The sequence below is a fragment of the Crinia signifera genome, chromosome 19 (genome assembly GCF_055691185.1).
Source record: "Crinia signifera chromosome 19, ASM5569118v1, whole genome shotgun sequence".
Taxonomy (NCBI): Eukaryota; Metazoa; Chordata; class Amphibia; order Anura; family Myobatrachidae; genus Crinia; species Crinia signifera.
In genome coordinates, this window is record NC_139226.1 from 139,362,297 (window position 1) to 139,389,297 (window position 27,001).

General features: G+C 54.1%; 1 protein-coding gene across 7 annotated transcripts in view; it reads left to right on the plus strand.

The window, feature by feature from the left end:
* Positions 1-27,001, plus strand: part of GRAMD1B (GRAM domain containing 1B) — a 211,784-nt gene that overhangs the window by 94,271 nt on the left and 90,512 nt on the right. The window lies entirely within an intron of this gene.

Genomic DNA, 27,001 nt, shown 5'->3' on the forward strand with positions numbered 1-27,001 from the left:
CACTCGCCCTCTGCACTGTCTATCAGCCAGACTCGCGGGTGGCACACACTGAACCAGGCGGTGGTTCCCTGGACCTGCAGCTAGCTGCACTCGCCCTCTGCACTATCAGCCAGGCTCGCGGGTGGCACACACTGATCCAGGCGGTGGTTCCCTGCACCTGCAGCTAGCTGCACTCGCCCTCTGCACTGTCTATCAGCCAGACTCGCGGGTGGCACACACTGAACCAGGCGGTGGTTCCCTGCACCTGCAGCTAGCTGCACTCGCCCTCTGCGCTGTCTATCACCCAGACTCGCGGGTGGCACACACTGATCCAGGCGGTGGTTCCCTGCACCTGCAGCTAGCTGCACTCGCCCTCTGCACTGTCTATCACCCAGACTCGCGGGTGGCACACACTGATCCAGGCGGTGGTTCCCTGGACCTGCAGCTAGCTGCACTCGCCCTCTGCACTGTCTATCAGCCAGACTCGCGGGTGGCACACACTGATCCAGGCGGTGGTTCCCTGGACCTGCAGCTAGCTGCACTCGCCCTCTGCACTGTCTATCACCCAGCCTCGCGGGTGGCACACACTGAACCAGGCGGTGGTTCCCTGCACCTGCAGCTAGCTGCACTCGCCCTCTGCACTGTCTATCACCCAGACTCGCGGGTGGCACACACTGATCCAGGCGGTGGTTCCCTGGACCTGCAGCTAGCTGCACTCGCCCTCTGCACTATCAGCCAGGCTCGCGGGTGGCACACACTGATCCAGGCGGTGGTTCCCTGTACCTGCAGCTAGCTGCACTCGCCCTCTGCACTGTCTATCAGCCAGGCTCGCGGGTGGCACACACTGATCCAGGCGGTGGTTCCCTGTACCTGCAGCTAGCTGCACTCGCCCTCTGCACTATCAGCCAGGCTCGCGGGTGGCACACACTGGTCCAGGCGGTGGTTCCCTGCACCTGCAGCTAGCTGCACTCGCCCTCTGCGCTGTCTATCACCCAGACTCGCGGGTGGCACACACTGATCCAGGCGGTGGTTCCCTGCACCTGCAGCTAGCTGCACTCGCCCTCTGCACTGTCTATCACCCAGACTCGCGGGTGGCACACACTGATCCAGGCGGTGGTTCCCTGGACCTGCAGCTAGCTGCACTCGCCCTCTGCACTATCAGCCAGGCTCGCGGGTGGCACACACTGATCCAGGCGGTGGTTCCCTGTACCTGCAGCTAGCTGCACTCGCCCTCTGCACTGTCTATCAGCCAGGCTCGCGGGTGGCACACACTGATCCAGGCGGTGGTTCCCTGTACCTGCAGCTAGCTGCACTCGCCCTCTGCACTATCAGCCAGGCTCGCGGGTGGCACACACTGGTCCAGGCGGTGGTTCCCTGTACCTACAGCTAGCTGCACTCGCCCTCTGCACTGTCTATCACCCAGGCTCGCGGGTGGCACACACTGATCCAGGCGGTGGTTCCCTGCACCTGCAGCTAGCTGCACTCGCCCTCTGCACTGTCTATCACCCAGGCTCGCGGGTGGCACACACTGATCCAGGCGGTGGTTCCCTGTACCTGCAGCTAGCTGCACTCGCCCTCTGCACTGTCTATCACCCAGGCTCGCGGGTGGCACACACTGATCCAGGCGGTGGTTCCCTGCACCTGCAGCTAGCTGCACTCGCCCTCTGCACTGTCTATCACCCAGACTCGCGGGTGGCACACACTGATCCAGGCGGTGGTTCCCTGCACCTGCAGCTAGCTGCACTCGCCCTCTGCACTGTCTATCACCCAGGCTCGCGGGTGGCACACACTGATCCAGGCGGTGGTTCCCTGTACCTGCAGCTAGCTGCACTCGCCCTCTGCACTGTCTATCAGCCAGGCTCGCGGGTGGCACACACTGATCCAGGCGATGGTTCCCTGCACCTGCAGCTAGCTGCACTCGCCCTCTGCACTATCAGCCAGGCTCGCGGGTGGCACACACTGATCCAGGCGGTGGTTCCCTGCACCTGCAGCTAGCTGCACTCGCCCTCTGCACTATCAGCCAGGCTCGCGGGTGGCACACACTGATCCAGGCGGTGGTTCCCTGGACCTGCAGCTAGCTGCACTCGCCCTCTGCACTGTCTATCAGCCAGACTCGCGGGTGGCACACACTGATCCAGGCGGTGGTTCCCTGGACCTGCAGCTAGCTGCACTCGCCCTCTGCACTGTCTATCAGCCAGACTCGCGGGTGGCACACACTGATCCAGGCGGTGGTTCCCTGGACCTGCAGCTAGCTGCACTCGCCCTCTGCACTGTCTATCACCCAGCCTCGCGGGTGGCACACACTGATCCAGGCGGTGGTTCCCTGCACCTGCAGCTAGCTGCACTCGCCCTCTGCACTATCAGCCAGGCTCGCGGGTGGCACACACTGATCCAGGCGGTGGTTCCCTGCACCTGCAGCTAGCTGCACTCGCCCTCTGCACTGTCTATCACCCAGACTCGCGGGTGGCACACACTGATCCAGGCGGTGGTTCCCTGGACCTGCAGCTAGCTGCACTCGCCCTCTGCACTATCAGCCAGGCTCGCGGGTGGCACACACTGATCCAGGCGGTGGTTCCCTGCACCTGCAGCTAGCTGCACTCGCCCTCTGCACTATCAGCCAGGCTCGCGGGTGGCACACACTGATCCAGGCGGTGGTTCCCTGCACCTGCAGCTAGCTGCACTCGCCCTCTGCGCTGTCTATCACCCAGACTCGCGGGTGGCACACACTGATCCAGGCGGTGGTTCCCTGCACCTGCAGCTAGCTGCACTCGCCCTCTGCACTGTCTATCACCCAGACTCGCGGGTGGCACACACTGATCCAGGCGGTGGTTCCCTGGACCTGCAGCTAGCTGCACTCGCCCTCTGCACTATCAGCCAGGCTCGCGGGTGGCACACACTGATCCAGGCGGTGGTTCCCTGCAACTGCAGCTAGCTGCACTCGCCCTCTGCACTATCAGCCAGGCTCGCGGGTGGCACACACTGATCCAGGCGGTGGTTCCCTGGACCTGCAGCTAGCTGCACTCGCCCTCTGCACTGTCTATCAGCCAGGCTCGCGGGTGGCACACACTGATCCAGGCGGTGGTTCCCTGGACCTGCAGCTAGCTGCACTCGCCCTCTGCACTGTCTATCAGCCAGACTCGCGGGTGGCACACACTGATCCAGGCGGTGGTTCCCTGGACCTGCAGCTAGCTGCACTCGCCCTCTGCACTGTCTATCACCCAGCCTCGCGGGTGGCACACACTGATCCAGGCGGTGGTTCCCTGCACCTGCAGCTAGCTGCACTCGCCCTCTGCACTATCAGCCAGGCTCGCGGGTGGCACACACTGATCCAGGCGGTGGTTCCCTGCACCTGCAGCTAGCTGCACTCGCCCTCTGCACTGTCTATCACCCAGACTCGCGGGTGGCACACACTGATCCAGGCGGTGGTTCCCTGGACCTGCAGCTAGCTGCACTCGCCCTCTGCACTATCAGCCAGGCTCGCGGGTGGCACACACTGATCCAGGCGGTGGTTCCCTGGACCTGCAGCTAGCTGCACTCGCCCTCTGCACTATCAGCCAGGCTCGCGGGTGGCACACACTGATCCAGGCGATGGTTCCCTGCACCTGCAGCTAGCTGCACTCGCCCTCTGCACTGTCTATCAGCCAGACTCGTGGGTGGCACACACTGATCCAGGCGGTGGTTCCCTGCACCTGCAGCTAGCTGCACTCGCCCTCTGCACTGTCTATCACCCAGACTCGCGGGTGGCACACACTGATCCGGGCGGTGGTTCCCTGGACCTGCAGCTAGCTGCACTCGCCCTCTGCACTATCAGCCAGGCTCGCGGGTGGCACACACTGATCCAGGCGGTGGTTCCCTGCACCTGCAGCTAGCTGCACTCGCCCTCTGCACTGTCTATCAGCCAGACTCGCGGGTGGCACACACTGAACCAGGCGGTGGTTCCCTGCACCTGCAGCTAGCTGCACTCGCCCTCTGCGCTGTCTATCACCCAGACTCGCGGGTGGCACACACTGAACCAGGCGGTGGTTCCCTGTACCTGCAGCTAGCTGCACTCGCCCTCTGCACTGTCTATCACCCAGGCTCGCGGGTGGCACACACTGATCCAGGCGGTGGTTCCCTGCACCTGCAGCTAGCTGCACTCGCCCTCTGCACTGTCTATCACCCAGACTCGCGGGTGGCACACACTGATCCAGGCGGTGGTTCCCTGTACCTGCAGCTAGCTGCACTCGCCCTCTGCACTGTCTATCACCCAGGCTCGCGGGTGGCACACACTGATCCAGGCGGTGGTTCCCTGCACCTGCAGCTAGCTGCACTCGCCCTCTGCACTGTCTATCACCCAGGCTCGCGGGTGGCACACACTGATCCAGGCGATGGTTCCCTGCACCTGCAGCTAGCTGCACTCGCCCTCTGCACTATCAGCCAGGCTCGCGGGTGGCACACACTGATCCAGGCGGTGGTTCCCTGCACCTGCAGCTAGCTGCACTCGCCCTCTGCACTATCAGCCAGGCTCGCGGGTGGCACACACTGATCCAGGCGGTGGTTCCCTGCACCTGCAGCTAGCTGCACTCGCCCTCTGCACTATCAGCCAGGCTCGCGGGTGGCACACACTGATCCAGGCGGTGGTTCCCTGGACCTGCAGCTAGCTGCACTCGCCCTCTGCACTGTCTATCAGCCAGACTCGCGGGTGGCACACACTGATCCAGGCGGTGGTTCCCTGGACCTGCAGCTAGCTGCACTCGCCCTCTGCACTGTCTATCAGCCAGACTCGCGGGTGGCACACACTGATCCAGGCGGTGGTTCCCTGGACCTGCAGCTAGCTGCACTCGCCCTCTGCACTGTCTATCACCCAGCCTCGCGGGTGGCACACACTGATCCAGGCGGTGGTTCCCTGCACCTGCAGCTAGCTGCACTCGCCCTCTGCACTATCAGCCAGGCTCGCGGGTGGCACACACTGATCCAGGCGGTGGTTCCCTGCACCTGCAGCTAGCTGCACTCTCCCTCTGCACTATCAGCCAGGCTCGCGGGTGGCACACACTGATCCAGGCGGTGGTTCCCTGCACCTGCAGCTAGCTGCACTCGCCCTCTGCGCTGTCTATCACCCAGGCTCGCGGGTGGCACACACTGATCCAGGCGGTGGTTCCCTGGTCCTGCAGCTAGCTGCACTCGCCCTCTGCACTGTCTATCAGCCAGACTCGCGGGTGGCACACACTGATCCAGGCGGTGGTTCCCTGGACCTGCAGCTAGCTGCACTCGCCCTCTGCACTATCAGCCAGGCTCGCGGGTGGCACACACTGATCCAGGCGATGGTTCCCTGCACCTGCAGCTAGCTGCACTCGCCCTCTGCACTGTCTATCAGCCAGGCTCGCAGGTGGCACACACTGATCCAGGCGGTGGTTCCCTGCACCTGCAGCTAGCTGCACTCGCCCTCTGCACTGTCTATCAGCCAGACTCGCGGGTGGCACACACTGATCCAGGCGGTGGTTCCCTGGACCTGCAGCTAGCTGCACTCGCCCTCTGCACTATCAGCCAGGCTCGCGGGTGGCACACACTGATCCAGGCGATGGTTCCCTGCACCTGCAGCTAGCTGCACTCGCCCTCTGCGCTGTCTATCACCCAGACTCGCGGGTGGCACACACTGATCCAGGCGGTGGTTCCCTGGACCTGCAGCTAGCTGCACTCGCCCTCTGCACTGTCTATCAGCCAGGCTCGCAGGTGGCACACACTGATCCAGGCGGTGGTTCCCTGCACCTGCAGCTAGCTGCACTCGCCCTCTGCGCTGTCTATCACCCAGGCTCGCGGGTGGCACACACTGGTCCAGGCGGTGGTTCCCTGCACCTGCAGCTAGCTGCACTCGCCCTCTGCACTGTCTATCAGCCAGACTCGCGGGTGGCACACACTGATCCAGGCGGTGGTTCCCTGGTCCTGCAGGTAGCTGCACTCGCCCTCTGCACTGTCTATCACCCAGACTCGCGGGTGGCACACACTGATCCAGGCGGTGGTTCCCTGGACCTGCAGCTAGCTGCACTCGCCCTCTGCACTGTCTATCAGCCAGGCTCGCGGGTGGCACACACTGATCCAGGCGGTGGTTCCCTGGACCTGCAGCTAGCTGCACTCGCCCTCTGCACTATCAGCCAGGCTCGCGGGTGGCACACACTGATCCAGGCGGTGGTTCCCTGGTCCTGCAGCTAGCTGCAATCGCCCTCTGCGCTGTCTATCACCCAGACTCGCGGGTGGCACACACTGATCCAGGCGGTGGTTCCCTGGTCCTGCAGCTAGCTGCACTCGCCCTCTGCACTATCAGCCAGGCTCGCGGGTGGCACACACTGAACCAGGCGGTGGTTCCCTGCACCTGCAGCTAGCTGCACTCGCCCTCTGCACTGTCTATCAGCCAGACTCGCGGGTGGCACACACTGATCCAGGCGGTGGTTCCCTGCACCTGCAGCTAGCTGCACTCGCCCTCTGCACTGTCTATCAGCCAGACTCGCGGGTGGCACACACTGATCCAGGCGGTGGTTCCCTGCACCTGCAGCTAGCTGCACTCACCCTATGCACTGTCTATCACCCAGACTCGCGGGTGGCACACACTGATCCAGGCGATGGTTCCCTGGTCCTGCAGCTAGCTGCACTCGCCCTCTGCGCTGTCTATCAGCCAGACTCGCGGGTGGCACACACTGATCCAGGCGGTGGTTCCCTGGTCCTGCAGCTAGCTGCACTCGCCCTCTGCGCTGTCTATCACCCAGACTCGTGGGTGGCACACACTGATCCAGGCGATGGTTCCCTGCACCTGCAGCTAGCTGCACTCGCCCTCTGCACTATCAGCCAGGCTCGCGGGTGGCACACACTGATCCAGGCGGTGGTTCCCTGTACCTGCAGCTAGCTGCACTCGCCCTCTGCGCTGTCTATCACCCAGACTCGCGGGTGGCACACACTGATCCAGGCGGTGGTTCCCTGGACCTGCAGCTAGCTGCACTCGCCCTCTGCACTGTCTATCACCCAGACTCGCGGGTGGCACACACTGATCCAGGCGGTGGTTCCCTGGACCTGCAGCTAGCTGCACTCGCCCTCTGCACTATCAGCCAGACTCGCGGGTGGCACACACTGATCCAGGCGGTGGTTCCCTGGTCCTGCAGCTAGCTGCACTCGCCCTCTGCACTGTCTATCACCCAGACTCGCGGGTGGCACACACTGATCCAGGCGGTGGTTCCCTGGACCTGCAGCTAGCTGCACTCGCCCTCTGCACTGTCTATCAGCCAGACTCGCGGGTGGCACACACTGATCCAGGCGGTGGTTCCCTGGTCCTGCAGCTAGCTGCACTCGCCCTCTGCACTGTCTATCAGCCAGACTCGTGGGTGGCACACACTGATCCAGGCGATGGTTCCCTGCACCTGCAGCTAGCTGCACTCGCCCTCTGCACTGTCTATCACCCAGACTCGCGGGTGGCACACACTGATCCAGGCGGTGGTTCCCTGGACCTGCAGCTAGCTGCACTCGCCCTCTGCACTATCAGCCAGGCTCGCGGGTGGCACACACTGATCCAGGGGGTGGTTCCCTGCACCTGCAGCTAGTTGACTCGCCCTCTGCGCTGTCTATCACCCAGACTCGCTGGTGGTACACACTGATCCAGGCGGTGGTTTCCTGGTCCTGCAGCTAGCTGCACTCGCCCTCTGTGCTGTCTATCACCCAGACTCGCGGGTGGCACACACTGATCCAGGCGGTGGTTCCCTGCACCTGCAGCTAGCTGCACTCGCCCTCTGCACTGTCTATCAGCCAGACTCGCGGGTGGCACACACTGATCCAGGCGGTGGTTCCCTGCACCTGCAGCTAGCTGCACTCGCCCTCTGCACTGTCTATCACCCAGACTCGCGGGTGGCACACACTGATCCAGGCGGTGGTTCCCTGCACCTGCAGCTAGCTGCACTCGCCCTCTGCACTGTCTATCACCCAGACTCGCGGGTGGCACACACTGATCCAGGCGGTGGTTCCCTGGACCTGCAGCTAGCTGCACTCGCCCTCTGCACTATCAGCCAGGCTCGCGGGTGGCACACACTGATCCAGGCGGTGGTTCCCTGCACCTGCAGCTAGCTGCACTCGCCCTCTGCACTGTCTATCAGCCAGGCTCGCGGGTGGCACACACTGATCCAGGCGGTGGTTCCCTGTACCTGCAGCTAGCTGCACTCGCCCTCTGCACTATCAGCCAGGCTCGCGGGTGGCACACACTGGTCCAGGCGGTGGTTCCCTGCACCTGCAGCTAGCTGCACTCGCCCTCTGCGCTGTCTATCACCCAGACTCGCGGGTGGCACACACTGATCCAGGCGGTGGTTCCCTGGACCTGCAGCTAGCTGCACTCGCCCTCTGCACTGTCTATCAGCCAGGCTCGCGGGTGGCACACACTGATCCAGGCGGTGGTTCCCTGGACCTGCAGCTAGCTGCACTCGCCCTCTGCACTGTCTATCAGCCAGACTCGCGGGTGGCACACACTGATCCAGGCGGTGGTTCCCTGTACCTGCAGCTAGCTGCACTCGCCCTCTGCACTGTCTATCACCCAGACTCGCGGGTGGCACACACTGATCCAGGCGGTGGTTCCCTGCACCTGCAGCTAGCTGCACTCGCCCTCTGCACTGTCTATCAGCCAGGCTCGCGGGTGGCACACACTGATCCAGGCGGTGGTTCCCTGCACCTGCAGCTAGCTGCACTCGCCCTCTGCGCTGTCTATCACCCAGACTCGCGGGTGGCACACACTGATCCAGGCGGTGGTTCCCTGTACCTGCAGCTAGCTGCACTCGCCCTCTGCGCTGTCTATCACCCAGACTCGCGGGTGGCACACACTGATCCAGGCGGTGGTTCCCTGCACCTGCAGCTAGCTGCACTCGCCCTCTGCACTGTCTATCAGCCAGACTCGCGGGTGGCACACACTGATCCAGGCGGTGGTTCCCTGGTCCTGCAGCTAGCTGCACTCGCCCTCTGCGCTGTCTATCACCCAGACTCGCGGGTGGCACACACTGATCCAGGCGGTGGTTCCCTGGACCTGCAGCTAGCTGCACTCGCCCTCTGCACTGTCTATCAGCCAGGCTCGCGGGTGGCACACACTGATCCAGGCGGTGGTTCCCTGGACCTGCAGCTAGCTGCACTCGCCCTCTGCACTGTCTATCAGCCAGACTCGTGGGTGGCACACACTGATCCAGGCGGTGGTTCCCTGGACCTACAGCTAGCTGCACTCGCCCTCTGCGCTGTCTATCACCCAGACTCGCGGGTGGCACACACTGATCCAGGCGGTGGTTCCCTGTACCTGCAGCTAGCTGCACTCGCCCTCTGCGCTGTCTATCACCCAGACTCGCGGGTGGCACACACTGATCCAGGCGGTGGTTCCCTGTACCTGCAGCTAGCTGCACTCGCCCTCTGCGCTGTCTATCACCCAGACTCGCGGGTGGCACACACTGATCCAGGCGGTGGTTCCCTGTACCTGCAGCTAGCTGCACTCGCCCTCTGTGCTGTCTATCACCCAGACTCGCGGGTGGCACACACTGATCCAGGCGGTGGTTCCCTGCACCTGCAGCTAGCTGCACTCGCCCTCTGCGCTGTCTATCACCCAGACTCGCGGGTGGCACACACTGATCCAGGCGGTGGTTCCCTGTACCTGCAGCTAGCTGCACTCGCCCTCTGCACTGTCTATCAGCCAAACTCGCGGGTGGCACACACTGATCCAGGCGGTGGTTCCCTGGTCCTGCAGCTAGCTGCACTCGCCCTCTGCACAGTCTATCACCCAGACTCGCGGGTGGCACACACTGATCCAGGCGGTGGTTCCCTGGACCTGCAGCTAGCTGCACTCGCCCTCTGCACTGTCTATCACCCAGACTCGCGGGTGGCACACACTGATCCAGGCGGTGGTTCCCTGCACCTGCAGCTAGCTGCACTCGCCCTCTGCGCTGTCTATCACCCAGGCTCGCGGGTGGCACACACTGATCCAGGCGGTGGTTCCCTGCACCTGCAGCTAGCTGCACTCGCCCTCTGCACTATCAGCCAGGCTCGCGGGTGGCACACACTGATCCAGGCGGTGGTTCCCTGGACCTGCAGCTAGCTGCACTCGCCCTCTGCACTGTCTATCAGCCAGGCTCGCGGGTGGCACACACTGATCCAGGCGGTGGTTCCCTGTACCTGCAGCTAGCTGCACTCGCCCTCTGCGCTGTCTATCACCCAGACTCGCGGGTGGCACACACTGATCCACTGATGGGTGGGGATCAGAGATCCTGGGCATGAGCAGGGGCGGATTTAGGGATGAGTGCGCCCCTAGGCACAACAATAATGTTTACTAAGTAGGACAGTTTATAGGGGCAGTATCTGCATGTCCTATCCATTTACACTCTATTTAAGATGGAATATAGTACAGTACAGTGGATATTTTGCAGTTATTGGTACATTTTGGGCTGAGAGTACTATCACAGGCATCCAAGTGCCGCCCCCAAACATGTGCCGCCCCTAGGCCGGTGCCTCACGTGCCTAATGGGAAATTCGGCTCTGGGCATGAGGAGAGGTCCCTTATATAGTCCTCCCTGTGCCACCTTCATCATGTCCTCATCATGCCTGTTCCCCTCCTGCCCACTACATGCCCTGGTCTCCACCCCCTTCATCTCCGAATCCCTCCTTAACACGTCGAAGCCTGGCACAAAGTGCCCTCACCACAGATAGTAATGATCTTCTTGCACCCAAATCTTATTCCTCCTTACCCACCCCAGACCTCCCAACATGATTACATCATCTGTGGTAAAACACATGTCTTATCATTGAACCTGTTCGACACAGGTGATGGTAATCCTACATTAAGAGGTAAGACCAGGAACAGAGCATTGTGTCCTCCTGGAGAGGGTCATGTTGGGAGGTATGTGTGTCCTAGGCCTTAGACACCACACATTAAAACCACACGCAGCGCTGCGAAATGTGCAGCACTGCATGAGAACCAGAGTAACCTCCTCAGTCCCTTGGTGAGTGTTCCTTTATTGCCACCCCTAGTGGTGATTCTCACATCTTCTGGTCCTCCGCAGACCTCAGAGCAGCTTCACTTGGCCGCACTCCCCCACGTACAGGGGTAATATGTACAAGTGGCGCAAACTTATCCCTGTAGGATTTAACGCTGCTTTTTTTCTATCCACTCCTGAGCAGGTTAGTAATGTTGGGACATAGTTCAGGACCCCTGCGCCCCCCTAACGCCTCATTAGGCACGTGGAGGTTTTTTGGGCGATAATCTGCAGAAGAATGGGTTCGAGGGGCAGTTACCTGGGGGTTGTGTATGGAGGGTACAGGTGTATTCAGCCTTCCAGGTGGGAGTTTTTAAAAAACACATTTTTATAATTGAAGTTCCCGATATTTTGCTCCTCAGATGAAGCCAGAGCATTGGTTTCCCGGAAGTGACTTGTTGCTAGTATTTGACATTGTTATTAATAAAATACAAGAGGCACTTTTTAAATCCCCAAATACTTTGCTTTTGGCCACTAACAGACTCCCTATACTGTTATCCAATGCTCATTTGCACTGTTTTTGGGGTACAGGGTGATTTCCCCCACACTTCTGGCAGATACACGTTTGTACAACAGAACCGTGGGGTAATTACACATAGCCACGGGCAGTGACATTGTCACGCAATATCCAGGCTCTCTCCCATTCGCTCCATCCCACCTTTGTAATATGTCCAGGGTCAGACCCTCGGAGGCCGCGACTGTCCCCTCGACTGGTCATCCCTCGACTGGTCATCCCTAGACTGGACTACTGCAGATGCTTGTGTCACCAGGCTTGGGAGGAGGATTCTATTTTGGGACGCCATTTAATAGCGACTCAGTGAAGGAGGCAGTCCTGAGAAGTGCCGGGACGGGGACCCCAAACAACATAGCTGTGTGGGGTATTACTGTGTGGGGCATAACATGATGTATGGGGCATAACTGCGTGGAGCATGATATTGTGTATGGGGTATTACTGCGTGGGGCATAATATTGTGCATGGGGCATTACTGTGTGGGGCATAATAAGGTGTATGGAGCATTACTGTGTGGGGCATAATATGGTGTATGGGGCATAACTGCGTGGAGCATGATATTGTGTATGGGGTATTACTGCGTGGGGCATAATATTGTGCATGGGGCATTACTGTGTGGGGCATAATATGGTGTATGGGGCATTACTGTGTGGGGCATAAGGTGTATGGAGCATTACTGTGTGGGGCATAATATGGTGTATGGGGCATTACTGTGTGGGGCATAATATTGTGCATGGGGCATTACTGTGTGGGGTATAATAAGGTGTATGGGGCATTACTGTGGGGGCATAATATGGTGTATGGGGCATAATATGGTGTATTGGGCATTACCGTGTAGGGCATAATATGCTGTATGGGGCATTACTGTGTGGGGCATAATATGGTGTATGGGGCATTACTGTATGGGGCATAATATGGTGTATGGGGCATTACCGTGTGGGGCATAATATGCTGTATGGGGCATTACTGTGTGGGGCATAATATGGGGCATTACTGTATGGGGCATAATATGGTGTATGGGGCATTACCGTGTGGGGCATAATATGCTGTATGGGGCATTACTGTGTGGGGCATAATATGCTGTATGGGGCATTACTGTGTGGGGCATAATATGGTGTATGGGGCATTACTGTGTGGGGCATAATATGGTGTATGGGGCATTACTGTGTGGGGCATAATATGGTGTATGGGGCATTACCGTATGGGGCATAATATGGTGTATGGGGCATTACCGTGTGGGGCATAATATGCTGTATGGGGCATTACTATGTGGGGCATAATATGCTGTATGGGGCATTACTGTGTGGGGCATAATATGGTGTATGGGGCATTACCGTATGGGGCATAATATGGTGTATGGGGCATTAGCGTGTGGGGCATAATATGCTGTATGGGGCATTACTGTGTGGGGCATAATATGGTGTATGGGGCATTACTGTATGGGGCATAATATGGTGTATGGGGCATTACTGTGTGGGGCATAATATGCTGTATGGGGCATTACTGTGTGGGGCATAATATGGTGTATGGGGCATTACTGTGTGGGGCATAATATGCTGTATGGGGCATTACTGTGTGGGGCATAATAAGGTGTATGGAGCATTACTGTGTAGGGCATAATATGGTGTATGGGGCATTACTGTGTGGGGGCATAATATGGTGTATGGGGCATTACTGTATGGGGCATAATATGGTGTATGGGGCATTACCGTGTGGGGCATAATATGCTGTATGGGGCATTACTATGTGGGGCATAATATGCTGTATGGGGCATTACTGTGTGGGGCATAATATGGTGTATGGGGCATTACCGTATGGGGCATAATATGGTGTATGGGGCATTAGCGTGTGGGGCAAAATATGCTGTGTGGGGCATAATATGGTGTATGGGGCATTACTGTATGGGGCATAATATGGTGTATGGAGCATTACTGTGTGGGGCATAATATGCTGTATGGGGCATTACTGTGTGGGGCATAATATGGTGTATGGGGCATTACTGTGTGGGGCATTACTGTGTGTGGCATAATAAGGTGTATGGAGCATTACTGTGTAGGGCATAATATGGTGTATGGGGCATTACTGTGTGGGGCATAATATGCTGTATGGGACATTACTGTGTAGGGCATAATATGCTGTATGGGGCATTACTGTGTAGGGCATAATATGGTGTATGGGGCATTACTGTGTGGGGGCATAATATGGTGTATGGGGCATTACTGTGTGGGGGCATAATATGGTGTTTGGGGCATTACTGTGTGGGGGCATAATATGGTGTTTGGGGCATTACTGTGTGGGGCATAATATGGTGTTTGGGGCATTACCGTGTTGGGCATAATATGCTGTATGGGGCATTACTGTGTAGGGCATAATATGGTGTATGGGGCATTACTGTGTGGGGGCATAATATGGTGTATAGGGCATTACTGTGTGGGGGCATAATATGGTGTTTGGGGCATTACTGTGTGGGGCATAATATGGTGTATGGGGCATTATCGTGTGGGGCATAATATGCTGTATGGGGCATTACTGTGTGGGGCATAATATGGTGTATGGGGCATTACCGTGTGGGGCATAATATGCTGTATGGGGCATTACTGTGTGGGGCATAATATGGTGTATGGGGCATTACCGTGTGGGGCATAATATGCTGTATGGGGCATTACTGTATGGGGCATTACCGTGTGGGGCATAATATGCTGTATGGGGCATTACTGTGTGGGGCATAATTATATTTTGCGCCTGTCGACCAATAGTGGTCATCCTAGACGATAGGTGCCTGTCCCTGCCATGGGGTGTGCGCCTACGCAGCCAGCTCGGGGTTAGCAGGATATGAGGTATCTCACATTACAATGCGGTAAGATCGCACTGGTAAATGGACCCCTGTATCACTGGTCAGTGACCTGCTATGTTCCTTACAGTGCCCCCTGCTGGTGAATATTAGCATTTCTGTCTGCGTTCCCTGGTCCTGCTCCACGACATCGTCCATGAAGCCGTTATCGGCATACAACATCATTGTGTACACAGATTATTGTATAGCTGAGAGCTAACGGTATACTAATATATACCTGCGTCTATAAAGCAATTGTGTGAATGGATTAGATTGTATGCAGCACACAGAGATGATTGTCTGATAAAAGTGAGGTATCTGTTATTGATGGCAATGAGGCCCAGAGAAGAGACCGTCCGCATTACCCCATATCCTGGCAATTCATCCAGACTATTTGTTCATTTATTCACGCCCGTTACAGGAGCCAGGGGTATTCCTGCCGCTGGGTGTATCGGGAGACGCTACCAGCTGCGGTAATGCCTCTAGCACACAGAGGCAGAGAGTGTGTGTGTGTGTGGGGGGGGGGGGGGGGGGGGGTAGGTTGGTGTCTGAGACTGCGGATTCTGCCTGATTTTATTACTGCCCGATGTAAATTAATAAATAATCATTCTATGGTTTATTTCTGGGGAGATAATTGGACATTTCAGATTTAGGGTCCTGGTTCTTTAAGACGTTAATAAGAATGTAGACTTTATTCTGTTTGGTTAATAATCTGGGACAAGTCCCCAGGGATTGCACAGAGTAACTATCTGTATCATGGGGGATGTATGTAACCTGCGTATACAGCACACATACATATAGTGCCCTTCCTGTTACACATACATAGTGCCCTTCCTGTTACACATACATAGTGCCTGCCCTGTTACACAGACACGTTCTGCTGTAGGGGCCTCTGTATCTGTATCACGGGGGATGTATGTAACCTGCGTATACAGCACACATACATAGTGCCCGTCCTGTTACACGGACACGTTCTGCTGTAGGGGCCTCTGTATCTGTATCACAGGGGATGTATGTAACCTGCGTATACAGCACACATACATATAGTGCCCTTCCTGTTACACATACATAGTGCCCGTCCTGTTACCCATACATAGTGCCCATCCTGTTACCCATACATAGTGCCCATCCTGTTACACATACATAGTGCCCATCCTGTTACACATACATAGTGCCTGCCCTGTTACACAGACACGTTCTGCTGTAGGGGCCTCTGTATCTGTATCACAGAGGGATGTATGTAACCTGCGTATACAGCACACATACATAGTGCCCCTCCTGTTACACATACATAGTGCCTGCCCTGTTACACATACATAGTGCCTGCCCTGTTACACAGACACGTTCTGCTGTAGGGGCCTCTGTATCTGTATCACAGAGGGATGTATGTAACCTGCGTATACAGCACACATACATAGTGCCCGTCCTGTTACACGGACACGTTCTGCTGTAGGGGCCTCTGTATCTGTATCACGAGGGATGTATGTAACCTGCGTATACAGCACACATACATAGTGCCCGTCCTGTTACACATACATAGTGCCCGTCCTGTTACACATACATAGTGCCCGTCCTGTTACACATACATAGTGCCTGCCCTGTTACACAGACACGTTCTGCTGTAGGGGCCTCTGTATCTGTATCACAGAGGGATGTATGTAACCTGCATATACAGCACACATAAATAGTGCCCGTCCTGTTACACGGACACGTTCTGCTGTAGGGGCCTCTGTATCTGTATCACGAGGGATGTATGTAACCTGCGTATACAGCACACATACATAGTGCCCGTCCTGTTACACAGACACGTTCTGCTGTAGGGGCATCTGTATCACAGGGGATGTATGTAACCTGCGTATACAGCACACATACATAGTGCCCCTCCTGTTACACATACATAGTGCCTGCCCTGTTACACATACATAGTGCCTGCCCTGTTACACATACATAGTGCCTGCCCTGTTACACAGACACGTTCTGCTGTAGGGGCCTCTGTATCTGTATCACAGAGGGATGTATGTAACCTGCGTATACAGCACACATACATAGTGCCCCTCCTGTTACACATACATAGTGCCCTTCCTGTTACACATACATAGTGCCTGCCCTGTTACACAGACACGTTCTGCTGTAGGGGCCTCTGTATCTGTATCACGGGGGATGTATGTAACCTGCGTATACAGCACACATACATAGTGCCCGTCCTGTTACACGGACACGTTCTGCTGTAGGGGCCTCTGTATCTGTATCACAGGGGATGTATGTAACCTGCGTATACAGCACACATACATATAGTGCCCTTCCTGTTACACATACATAGTGCCCGTCCTGTTACCCATACATAGTGCCCATCCTGTTACCCATACATAGTGCCCATCCTGTTACACATACATAGTGCCCATCCTGTTACACATACATAGTGCCTGCCCTGTTACACAGACACGTTCTGCTGTAGGGGCCTCTGTATCTGTATCACAGAGGGATGTATGTAACCTGCGTATACAGCACACATACATAGTGCCCCTCCTGTTACACATACATAGTGCCTGCCCTGTTACACATACATAGTGCCTGCCCTGTTACACAGACACGTTCTGCTGTAGGGGCCTCTGTATCTGTATCACAGAGGGATGTATGTAACCTGCGTATACAGCACACATACATAGTGCCCGTCCTGTTACACGGACACGTTCTGCTGTAGGGGCCTCTGTATCTGTATCACGAGGGATGTATGTAACCTGCGTATACAGCACACATACATAGTGCCCGTCCTGTTACACATACATAGTGCCCGTCCTGTTACACATACATAGTGCCCGTCCTGTTACACATACATAGTGCCTGCCCTGTTACACAGACACGTTCTGCTGTAGGGGCCTCTGTATCTGTATCACAGAGGGATGTATGTAACCTGCATATACAGCACACATAAATAGTGCCCGTCCTGTTACACGGACACGTTCTGCTGTAGGGGCCTCTGTATCTGTATCACGAGGGATGTATGTAACCTGCGTATACAGCACACATACATAGTGCCCGTCCTGTTACACAGACACGTTCTGCTGTAGGGGCATCTGTATCACAGGGGATGTATGTAACCTGCGTATACAGCACACATACATAGTGCCCCTCCTGTTACACATACATAGTGCCTGCCCTGTTACACATACATAGTGCCTGCCCTGTTACACATACATAGTGCCTGCCCTGTTACACAGACACGTTCTGCTGTAGGGGCCTCTGTATCTGTATCACAGAGGGATGTATGTAACCTGCATATACAGCACACATACATAGTGCCCGTCCTGTTACACGGACACGTTCTGCTGTAGGGGCCTCTGTATCTGTATCACGAGGGATGTATGTAACCTGCGTATACAGCACACATACATAGTGCCCGTCCTGTTACACAGACACGTTCTGCTGTAGGGGCATCTGTATCACAGGGGATGTATGTAACCTGCGTATACAGCACACATACATAGTGCCTCTCCTGTTACACATACATAGTGCCTGCCCTGTTACACATACATAGTGCCCGTCCTGTTACACGGACACGTTCTGCTGTAGGGGCCTCTGTATCTGTATCACAGAGGGATGTATGTAACCTGCGTATACAGCACACATACATAGTGCCCGTCCTGTTACACAGACACGTTCTGCTGTAGGGGCATCTGTATCACAGGGGATGTATGTAACCTGCGTATACAGCACACATACATAGTGCCCCTCCTGTTACACATACATAGTGCCTGCCCTGTTACACATACATAGTGCCTGCCCTGTTACAGACACGTTCTGCTGTAGGGGCCTCTGTATCTGTATCACAGGGGATGTATATAACCTGTGTATACAGCACACATACATAGTGCCCGTCCTGTTACAGACACGTTCTGCTGTAGGGGCCTTTGTATCTGTATCACAGGGATGTATGTAACCTGCGTATACAGCACACATACATAGTGCCCGTTCTGTTACACAGACACGTTCTGCTGTAGGAGCCTCTGTATCTGTATCACAGGGGATGTATATAACCTGTGTATACAGCACACATACATAGTGCCCGTCCTGTTACACAGACACATTCTGCTGTAGGGGCCTCTGTATCTGTATCACAGGGGATGTATATAACCTGTGTATACAGCACACATACATAGTGCCCGTCCTGTTACACAGACACATTCTGCTGTAGGGGCCTCTGTATCTGTATCACAGGGGATGTATGTAACCTGTGTATACAGCACACATACATAGTGCCTGTCCTGTTACACAGACACATTCTGCTGTAGGGGCCTCTGTATCACAGGGGATGTATGTAACCTGCGTATACAGCACACATACATAGTGCCCCTCCTGTTACACAGACACATTCTGATGTAGGGGCCTCTCTATCTGTATCACAGGGGATGTATGTAACCTGTGTATACAGCACACATACATAGTGCCCGTCCTGTTACACATACATAGTGCCCTTCCTGTTACACATACATAGTGCCTGCCCTGTTACACATACATAGTGCCTGCCCTGTTACACAGACACGTTCTGCTGTAGGGGCCTCTGTATCTGTATCACGGGGGATGTATGTAACCTGCGTATACAGCACACATACATAGTGCCCGTTCTGTTACACATACACGTTCTGCTGTAGGAGCCTCTGTATCACAGGGGATGTACATAACCTGCGTATACAGCACACATACATAGTGCCCGTCCTGTTACAGACACGTTCTGCTGTAGGGGCCTTTGTATCTGTATCACAGGGGATGTATGTAACCTGCGTATACAGCACACATACATAGTGCCCGTCCTGTTACACGGACACGTTCTGCTGTAGGGGCCTCTGTATCTGTATCACAGAGGGATGTATGTAACCTGCGTATACAGCACACATACATAGTGCCCGTCCTGTTACACGGACACGTTCTGCTGTAGGGGCATCTGTATCACAGGGGATGTATGTAACCTGCGTATACAGCACACATACATAGTGCCCCTCCTGTTACACATACATAGTGCCCGTCCTGTTACACATACATAGTGCCTGCCCTGTTACACAGACACGTTCTGCTGTAGGGGCCTCTGTATCTGTATCACAGGGGATGTATATAACCTGTGTATACAGCACACATACATAGTGCCCGTCCTGTTACAGACACGTTCTGCTGTAGGGGCCTTTGTATCTGTATCACAGGGGATGTATGTAACCTGCGTATACAGCACACATACATAGTGCCCTTCCTGTTACACATACATAGTGCCTGCCCTGTTACACATACATAGTGCCTGCCCTGTTACACAGACACGTTCTGCTGTAGGGGCCTCTGTATCTGTATCACGGGGGATGTATGTAACCTGCGTATACAGCACACATACATAGTGCCCGTTCTGTTACACATACATAGTGCCTGCCCTGTTACACAGACACGTTCTGCTGTAGGAGCCTCTGTATCTGTATCACGGGGGATGTATGTAACCTGCGTATACAGCACATATACATAGTGCCCGTCCTGTTACACATACATAGTGCCTGCCCTGTTACACAGACATGTTCTGCTGTAGGAGCCTCTGTATCACGGGGGATGTATGTAACCTGCGTATACAGCACATATACATAGTGCCCGTCCTGTTACACATACATAGTGCCTGCCCTGTTACACAGACACGTTCTGCTGTAGGGGCCTCTGTATCTGTATCACAGGGGATGTATGTAACCTGCGTATACAGCACACATACATAGTGCCCGTCCTGTTACAGACACGTTCTGCTGTAGGGGCCTCTGTATCTGTAACACAGGGGATGTATATAACCTGTGTATACAGCACACATACATAGTGCCCGTCCTGTTACACAGACACATTCTGCTGTAAGGGCCTCTGTATCTGTATCACAGGGGATGTATGTAACCTGCGTATACAGCACACATACATAGTGCCCGTCCTGTTACAGACACGTTCTGCTGTAGGAGCATCTGTATCTGTATCACAGGGGATGTATGTAACCTGCGTATACAGCACACATACATAGTGCCCGTCCTGTTACACATACATAGTGCCCTTCCTGTTACACATACATAGTGCCTGCCCTGTTACACATACATAGTGCCTGCCCTGTTACACAGACACGTTCTGCTGTAGGGGCCTCTGTATCACGGGGGATGTATGTAACCTGCGTATACAGCACACATACATAGTGCCCGTTCTGTTACACAGACACGTTCTGCTGTAGGAGCCTCTGTATCTGTATCACGGGGGATGTATGTAACCTGCGTATACAGCACACATACATAGTGCCCGTTCTGTTACACAGACACGTTCTGCTGTAGGAGCCTCTGTATCTGTATCACGGGGGATGTATGTAACCTGCGTATACAGCACATATACATAGTGCCCGTCCTGTTACACATACATAGTGCCTGCCCTGTTACACAGACACGTTCTGCTGTAGGAGCCTCTGTATCTGTATCACGGGGGATGTATGTAACCTGCGTATACAGCACACATACATAGTGCCCGTCCTGTTACACATACATAGTGCCTGCCCTGTTACACAGACACGTTCGGCTGTAGGAGCCTCTGTATCTGTATCACGGGGGATGTATGTAACCTGCGTATACAGCACATATACATAGTGCCCGTCCTGTTACACATACATAGTGCCTGCCCTGTTACACAGACACGTTCTGCTGTAGGGGCCTCTGTATCTGTATCACGGGGGATGTATATAACCTGTGTATACAGCACACATACATAGTGCCCGTCCTGTTACACAGACACATTCTGCTGTAAGGGCCTCTGTATCTGTATCACAGGGGATGTATGTAACCTGCGTATACAGCACACATACATAGTGCCCGTCCTGTTACAGACACGTTCTGCTGTAGGAGCATCTGTATCTGTATCACAGGGGATGTATGTAACCTGCGTATACAGCACACATACATAGTGCCCGTCCTGTTACACATACATAGTGCCCTTCCTGTTACACATACATAGTGCCTGCCCTGTTACACATACATAGTGCCTGCCCTGTTACACAGACACGTTCTGCTGTAGGGGCCTCTGTATCACGGGGGATGTATGTAACCTGCGTATACAGCACACATACATAGTGCCCGTTCTGTTACACAGACACGTTCTGCTGTAGGAGCCTCTGTATCTGTATCACGGGGGATGTATGTAACCTGCGTATACAGCACACATACATAGTGCCCGTTCTGTTACACAGACACGTTCTGCTGTAGGAGCCTCTGTATCTGTATCACGGGGGATGTATGTAACCTGCGTATACAGCACATATACATAGTGCCCGTCCTGTTACACATACATAGTGCCTGCCCTGTTACACAGACACGTTCTGCTGTAGGAGCCTCTGTATCTGTATCACGGGGGATGTATGTAACCTGCGTATACAGCACACATACATAGTGCCCGTCCTGTTACACATACATAGTGCCTGCCCTGTTACACAGACACGTTCGGCTGTAGGAGCCTCTGTATCTGTATCACGGGGGATGTATGTAACCTGCGTATACAGCACATATACATAGTGCCCGTCCTGTTACACATACATAGTGCCTGCCCTGTTACACAGACACGTTCTGCTGTAGGGGCCTCTGTATCTGTATCACGGGGAATGTATATAACCTGTGTATACAGCACACATACATAGTGCCCGTCCTGTTACACAGACACATTCTGCTGTAAGGGCCTCTGTATCTGTATCACAGGGGATGTATGTAACCTGCGTATACAGCACACATACATAGTGCCCGTCCTGTTACAGACACGTTCTGCTGTAGGAGCATCTGTATCTGTATCACAGGGGATGTATGTAACCTGCGTATACAGCACACAAACATTGTGCCCGTCCTGTTACACAGACACATTCTGCTGTAGGGGCCTCTGTATCTGTATCACAGGGGATGTATGTAACCTGTGTATACAGCACACATACATAGTGCCCGTCCTGTTACACAGACACATTCTGCTGTAGGGGCCTCTGTATCTGTATCACAGGGGATGTATGTAACCTGCGTATACAGCACACATACATAGTGCCCCTCCTGTTACACAGACACATTTTGATGTAGGGGCCTCTGTATCTGTATCACAGGGGATGTATGTAACCTGCGTATACAGCACACATACATAGTGCCCGTCCTATTACAGACATGTTCTGCTGTAGGGGCCTCCGTATCTGTATCACAGGGGATGTATGTAACCTGCGTATACAGCACACATACATAGTGCCCGTCCTGTTACACAGACACGTTCTGCTGTAGGAGCCTCCGTATCTGTATCACAGGGATGTATGTAACCTGCGTATACAGCACACATACATAGTGCCCGTCCTGTTACAGACACGTTCTGCTGTAGGGGCCTCTGTATCTGTAACACAGGGGATGTATGTAACCTGCGTATACAGCACACATACATAGTGCCCGTCCTGTTACAGACACGTTCTGCTGTAGGGGCCTCTGTATCTATATCCCGGGGGATGTATGTAACCTGCGTATACAGCACACATACATAGTGCCTGTCCTGTTACAGACACGTTCTGCTGTAGGGGCCTCTGTATCTGTATCACAGGGGATGTATGTAACCTGCGTATACAGCACACATACATAGTGCCCGTCCTGTTACAGACACGTTCTGCTGTAGGGGCCTCTGTATCTGTATCACAGGGGATGTATGTAACCTGCGTATACAGCACACATACATAGTGCCCGTCCTGTTACACAGACACGTTCTGCTGTAGGAGCCTCCGTATCTGTATCACAGGGATGTATGTAACCTGCGTATACAGCACACATACATAGTGCCCGTCCTGTTACAGACACGTTCTGCTGTAGGGGCCTCTGTATCTGTAACACAGGGGATGTATGTAACCTGCGTATACAGCACACATACATAGTGCCCGTCCTGTTACAGACACGTTCTGCTGTAGGGGCCTCTGTATCTGTATCCCGGGGGATGTATGTAACCTGCGTATACAGCACACATACATAGTGCCTGTCCTGTTACAGACACGTTCTGCTGTAGGGGCCTCTGTATCTGTATCGCAGGGGATGTATGTAACCTGCGTATACAGCACACATACATAGTGCCCGTCCTGTTACAGACACGTTCTGCTGTAGGGGCCTCTGTATCTGTATCACAGGGGATGTATGTAACCTGTGTATACAGCACACATACATAGTGCCTGTCCTGTTACAGAGACATGTTCTGCTGTAGGAGCCTCCGTGTCTGTATCACAGGGGATGTATGTAACCTGCGTATACAGCACACATACATAGTGCCCGTCCTGTTACACAGACACGTTCTGCTGTAGGAGCCTCTGTATCTGTATCACAGGAGATGTATGTAACCTGCGTATACAGCACACATACATAGTGCCCCTCCTGTTACACATACATAGTGCCCGTCCTGTTACACAGACACGTTCTGCTGTAGGAGCCTCCGTATCTGTATCACAAGGGATGTATGTAACCTGCATATACAGCAAACATACATAGTGCCCGTCCTGTTACAGACACGTTCTGCTGTAGGGGCCTCTGTATCTGTAACACAGGGGATGTATGTAACCTGCGTATACAGCACACATACATAGTGCCCGTCCTGTTACAGACACGTTCTGCTGTAGGTGCCTCTGTATCACGGGGGATGTATGTAACCTGCGTATACAGCACACATACATAGTGCCCGTCCTGTTACAGACACGTTCTGCTGTAGGGGCCTCTGTATCTGTATCACAGGGGATGTATATAACCTGTGTATACAGCACACATACATAGTGCCTCTCCTGTTACACAGACACGTTCTGCTGTAGGAGCCTCCGTATCTGTATCACAGGGGATGTATGTAACCTGCGTATACAGCACACATACATAGTGCCCGTCCTGTTACAGACACGGTCTGCTGTAGGGGCCTCCGTATCAGTATCACAGGGGATGTATGTAACCTGCGTATACAGCACACATACATAGTGCCCGTCCTGTTACAGACACGTTCTGCTGTAGGGGCCTCTGTATCTGTAACACAGGGGATGTATGTAACCTGCGTATACAGCACACATACATAGTGCCCGTCCTGTTACAGACACGTTCTGCTGTAGGGGCCTCTGTATCTGTATCACAGGGGATGTATGTAACCTGCGTTTACAGCACACATACATAGTGCCCATCCTGTTACAGAGACACATTCTGCTGTAGGGGCCTCTGTATCTGTATCACAGGGGATGTATGTAACCTGCGTATACAGCACACATACATAGTGCCCATCCTGTTACAGACACGTTCTGCTGTAGGGGCCTCTGTATCTGTAACACAGGGGATGTATGTAACCTGCGTATACAGCACACATACATAGTGCCCGTCCTGTTACAGACACGTTCTGCTGTAGGGGCCTCTGTATCTGTATCACGGGGGATGTATGTAACCTGCATATACAGCACACATACATAGTGCCCGTCCTGTTACAGACACGTTCTGCTGTAGGGGCCTCTGTATCTGTAACACAGGGGATGTATGTAACCTGCGTATACAGCACACATACATAGTGCCTGTCCTGTTACACAGACACGTTCTGCTGTAGGGGCCTCTGTATCACAGGGGATGTATGTAACCTGCGTATACAGCACACATACATAGTGCCCCTCCTGTTACACAGACACATTCTGATGTAGGGACCTCTGTATCTGTATCACAGGGGATGTATGTAACCTGTGTATACAGCACACATACATAGTGCCCGTCCTGTTACAGACACGTTCTGCTGTAGGGGCCTCTGTATCTGTATCACAGGGGATGTATGTAACCTGCGTTTACAGCACACATACATAGTGCCCGTCCTGTTACAGACACGTTCTGCTGTAGGGGCCTCTGTATCTGTATCAAAGGGGATGTATGTAACCTGCGTATACAGCACACATACATAGTGCCCGTCCTGTTACACATACATAGTGCCCATCCTGTTACAGACACGTTCTGCTGTAGGGGCCTCTGTATCTGTATCACAGGGGATGTATGTAACCTGTGTATACAGCACACATACATAGTGCCCATCCTGTTACAGACACATTCTGCTGTAGGGGCCTCTGTATCTGTATCACAGGGGATGTATGTAACCTGCGTATACAGCACACATACATAGTTCCCGTCCTGTTACAGACACGTTCTGCTCTAGGGGCCTCCGTATCTGTATCACAGGGGATGTATGTTACCTGCGTATACAGCACACATACATATTGCCTGTCCTGTTACACATACATAGTGCCCATCCTGTTACACATACATAGTGCCCGTCCTGTTACAGACACGTTCTGCTGTAGGGGCCTCTGTATCTGTATCACAGGGGATGTATGTAACCTGCGTATACAGCACACATACATAGTGCCCGTCCTGTTACACATACATATTGCCCATCCTGTTACACATACATAGTGCCCGTCCTGTTACACAGACATAGTGCCCGTCCTGTTACACATACATAGTGCCCGTCCTGTTACACATACATATTGCCCGTCCTGTTACACATACATAGTGCCCGTCCTGTTACACAGACATAGTGCCCGTCCTGTTAGACATACATATTGCCCGTCCTGTTACACATACATAGTGCCCATCCTGTTACACATACATAGTGCCCGTCCTGTTACACAGACATAGTGCCCGTCCTGTTACACATACATATTGCCCGTCCTGTTACACATACATAGTGCCCGTCCTGTTACACATACATATTGCCCATCCTGTTACACATACATAGTGCCCATCCTGTTACACATACATATTGCCCGTCCTGTTACACATACATAGTGCCCATCCTGTTACACATACATAGTGCCCGTCCTGTTACACAGACATAGTGCCCGTCCTGTTACACATACATATTGCCCGTCCTGTTACACATACATAGTGCCCGTCCTGTTACACATACATATTGCCCATCCTGTTACACATACATAGTGCCCATCCTGTTACACATACATATTGCCCGTCCTGTTACACATACATAGTGCCCATCCTGTTACACATACATAGTGCCCGTCCTGTTACACAGACATAGTGCCCGTCCTGTTACACATACATAGTGCCTGTCCTGTTACACAGACACGTTCTTCTGTAGGGGCCTCTGTATCACGGGGGATGTATGTAACCTGCGTGTACAGCACACATACATAGTGCCCGTCCTGTTACACATACATAGTGCCCGTCCTGTTACACATACATAGTGCCCGTCCTGTTACACATACATAGTGCCCATCCTGTTACACAGACACCTGTATTACAGAAGTCCCTGCGTGGCCATGCAGGGTATTAAGGGTCCTTCCCAATTACAGGCCACATTATAAACATGAACCGTTCCTGTGCTCCTGTGTTACTAACACCTGTCATCCTATCCTGGAACCGACACTTGTCACATTCTGTCACCTCACGTGTGGCGGGCCGTGTGCGACTCTCCAAGGTCACTGAGCAGTAGTAGTGGGGAAGGGACAAGGCTATTGTTACACTGACATTATCCTGTGCAGCGACCGGGTGAGAGCTGGGTAATGCGGGTTACCAGGTATCCCCCCCCCCCCAGCTCCAATAGGCCTCGCACAGAGAGAGTAAGGGACGGATCGCAAGTCAAATGTGTTCTCAATATGGCTAAAACCATGCTGCGCTTCAGGTGGGG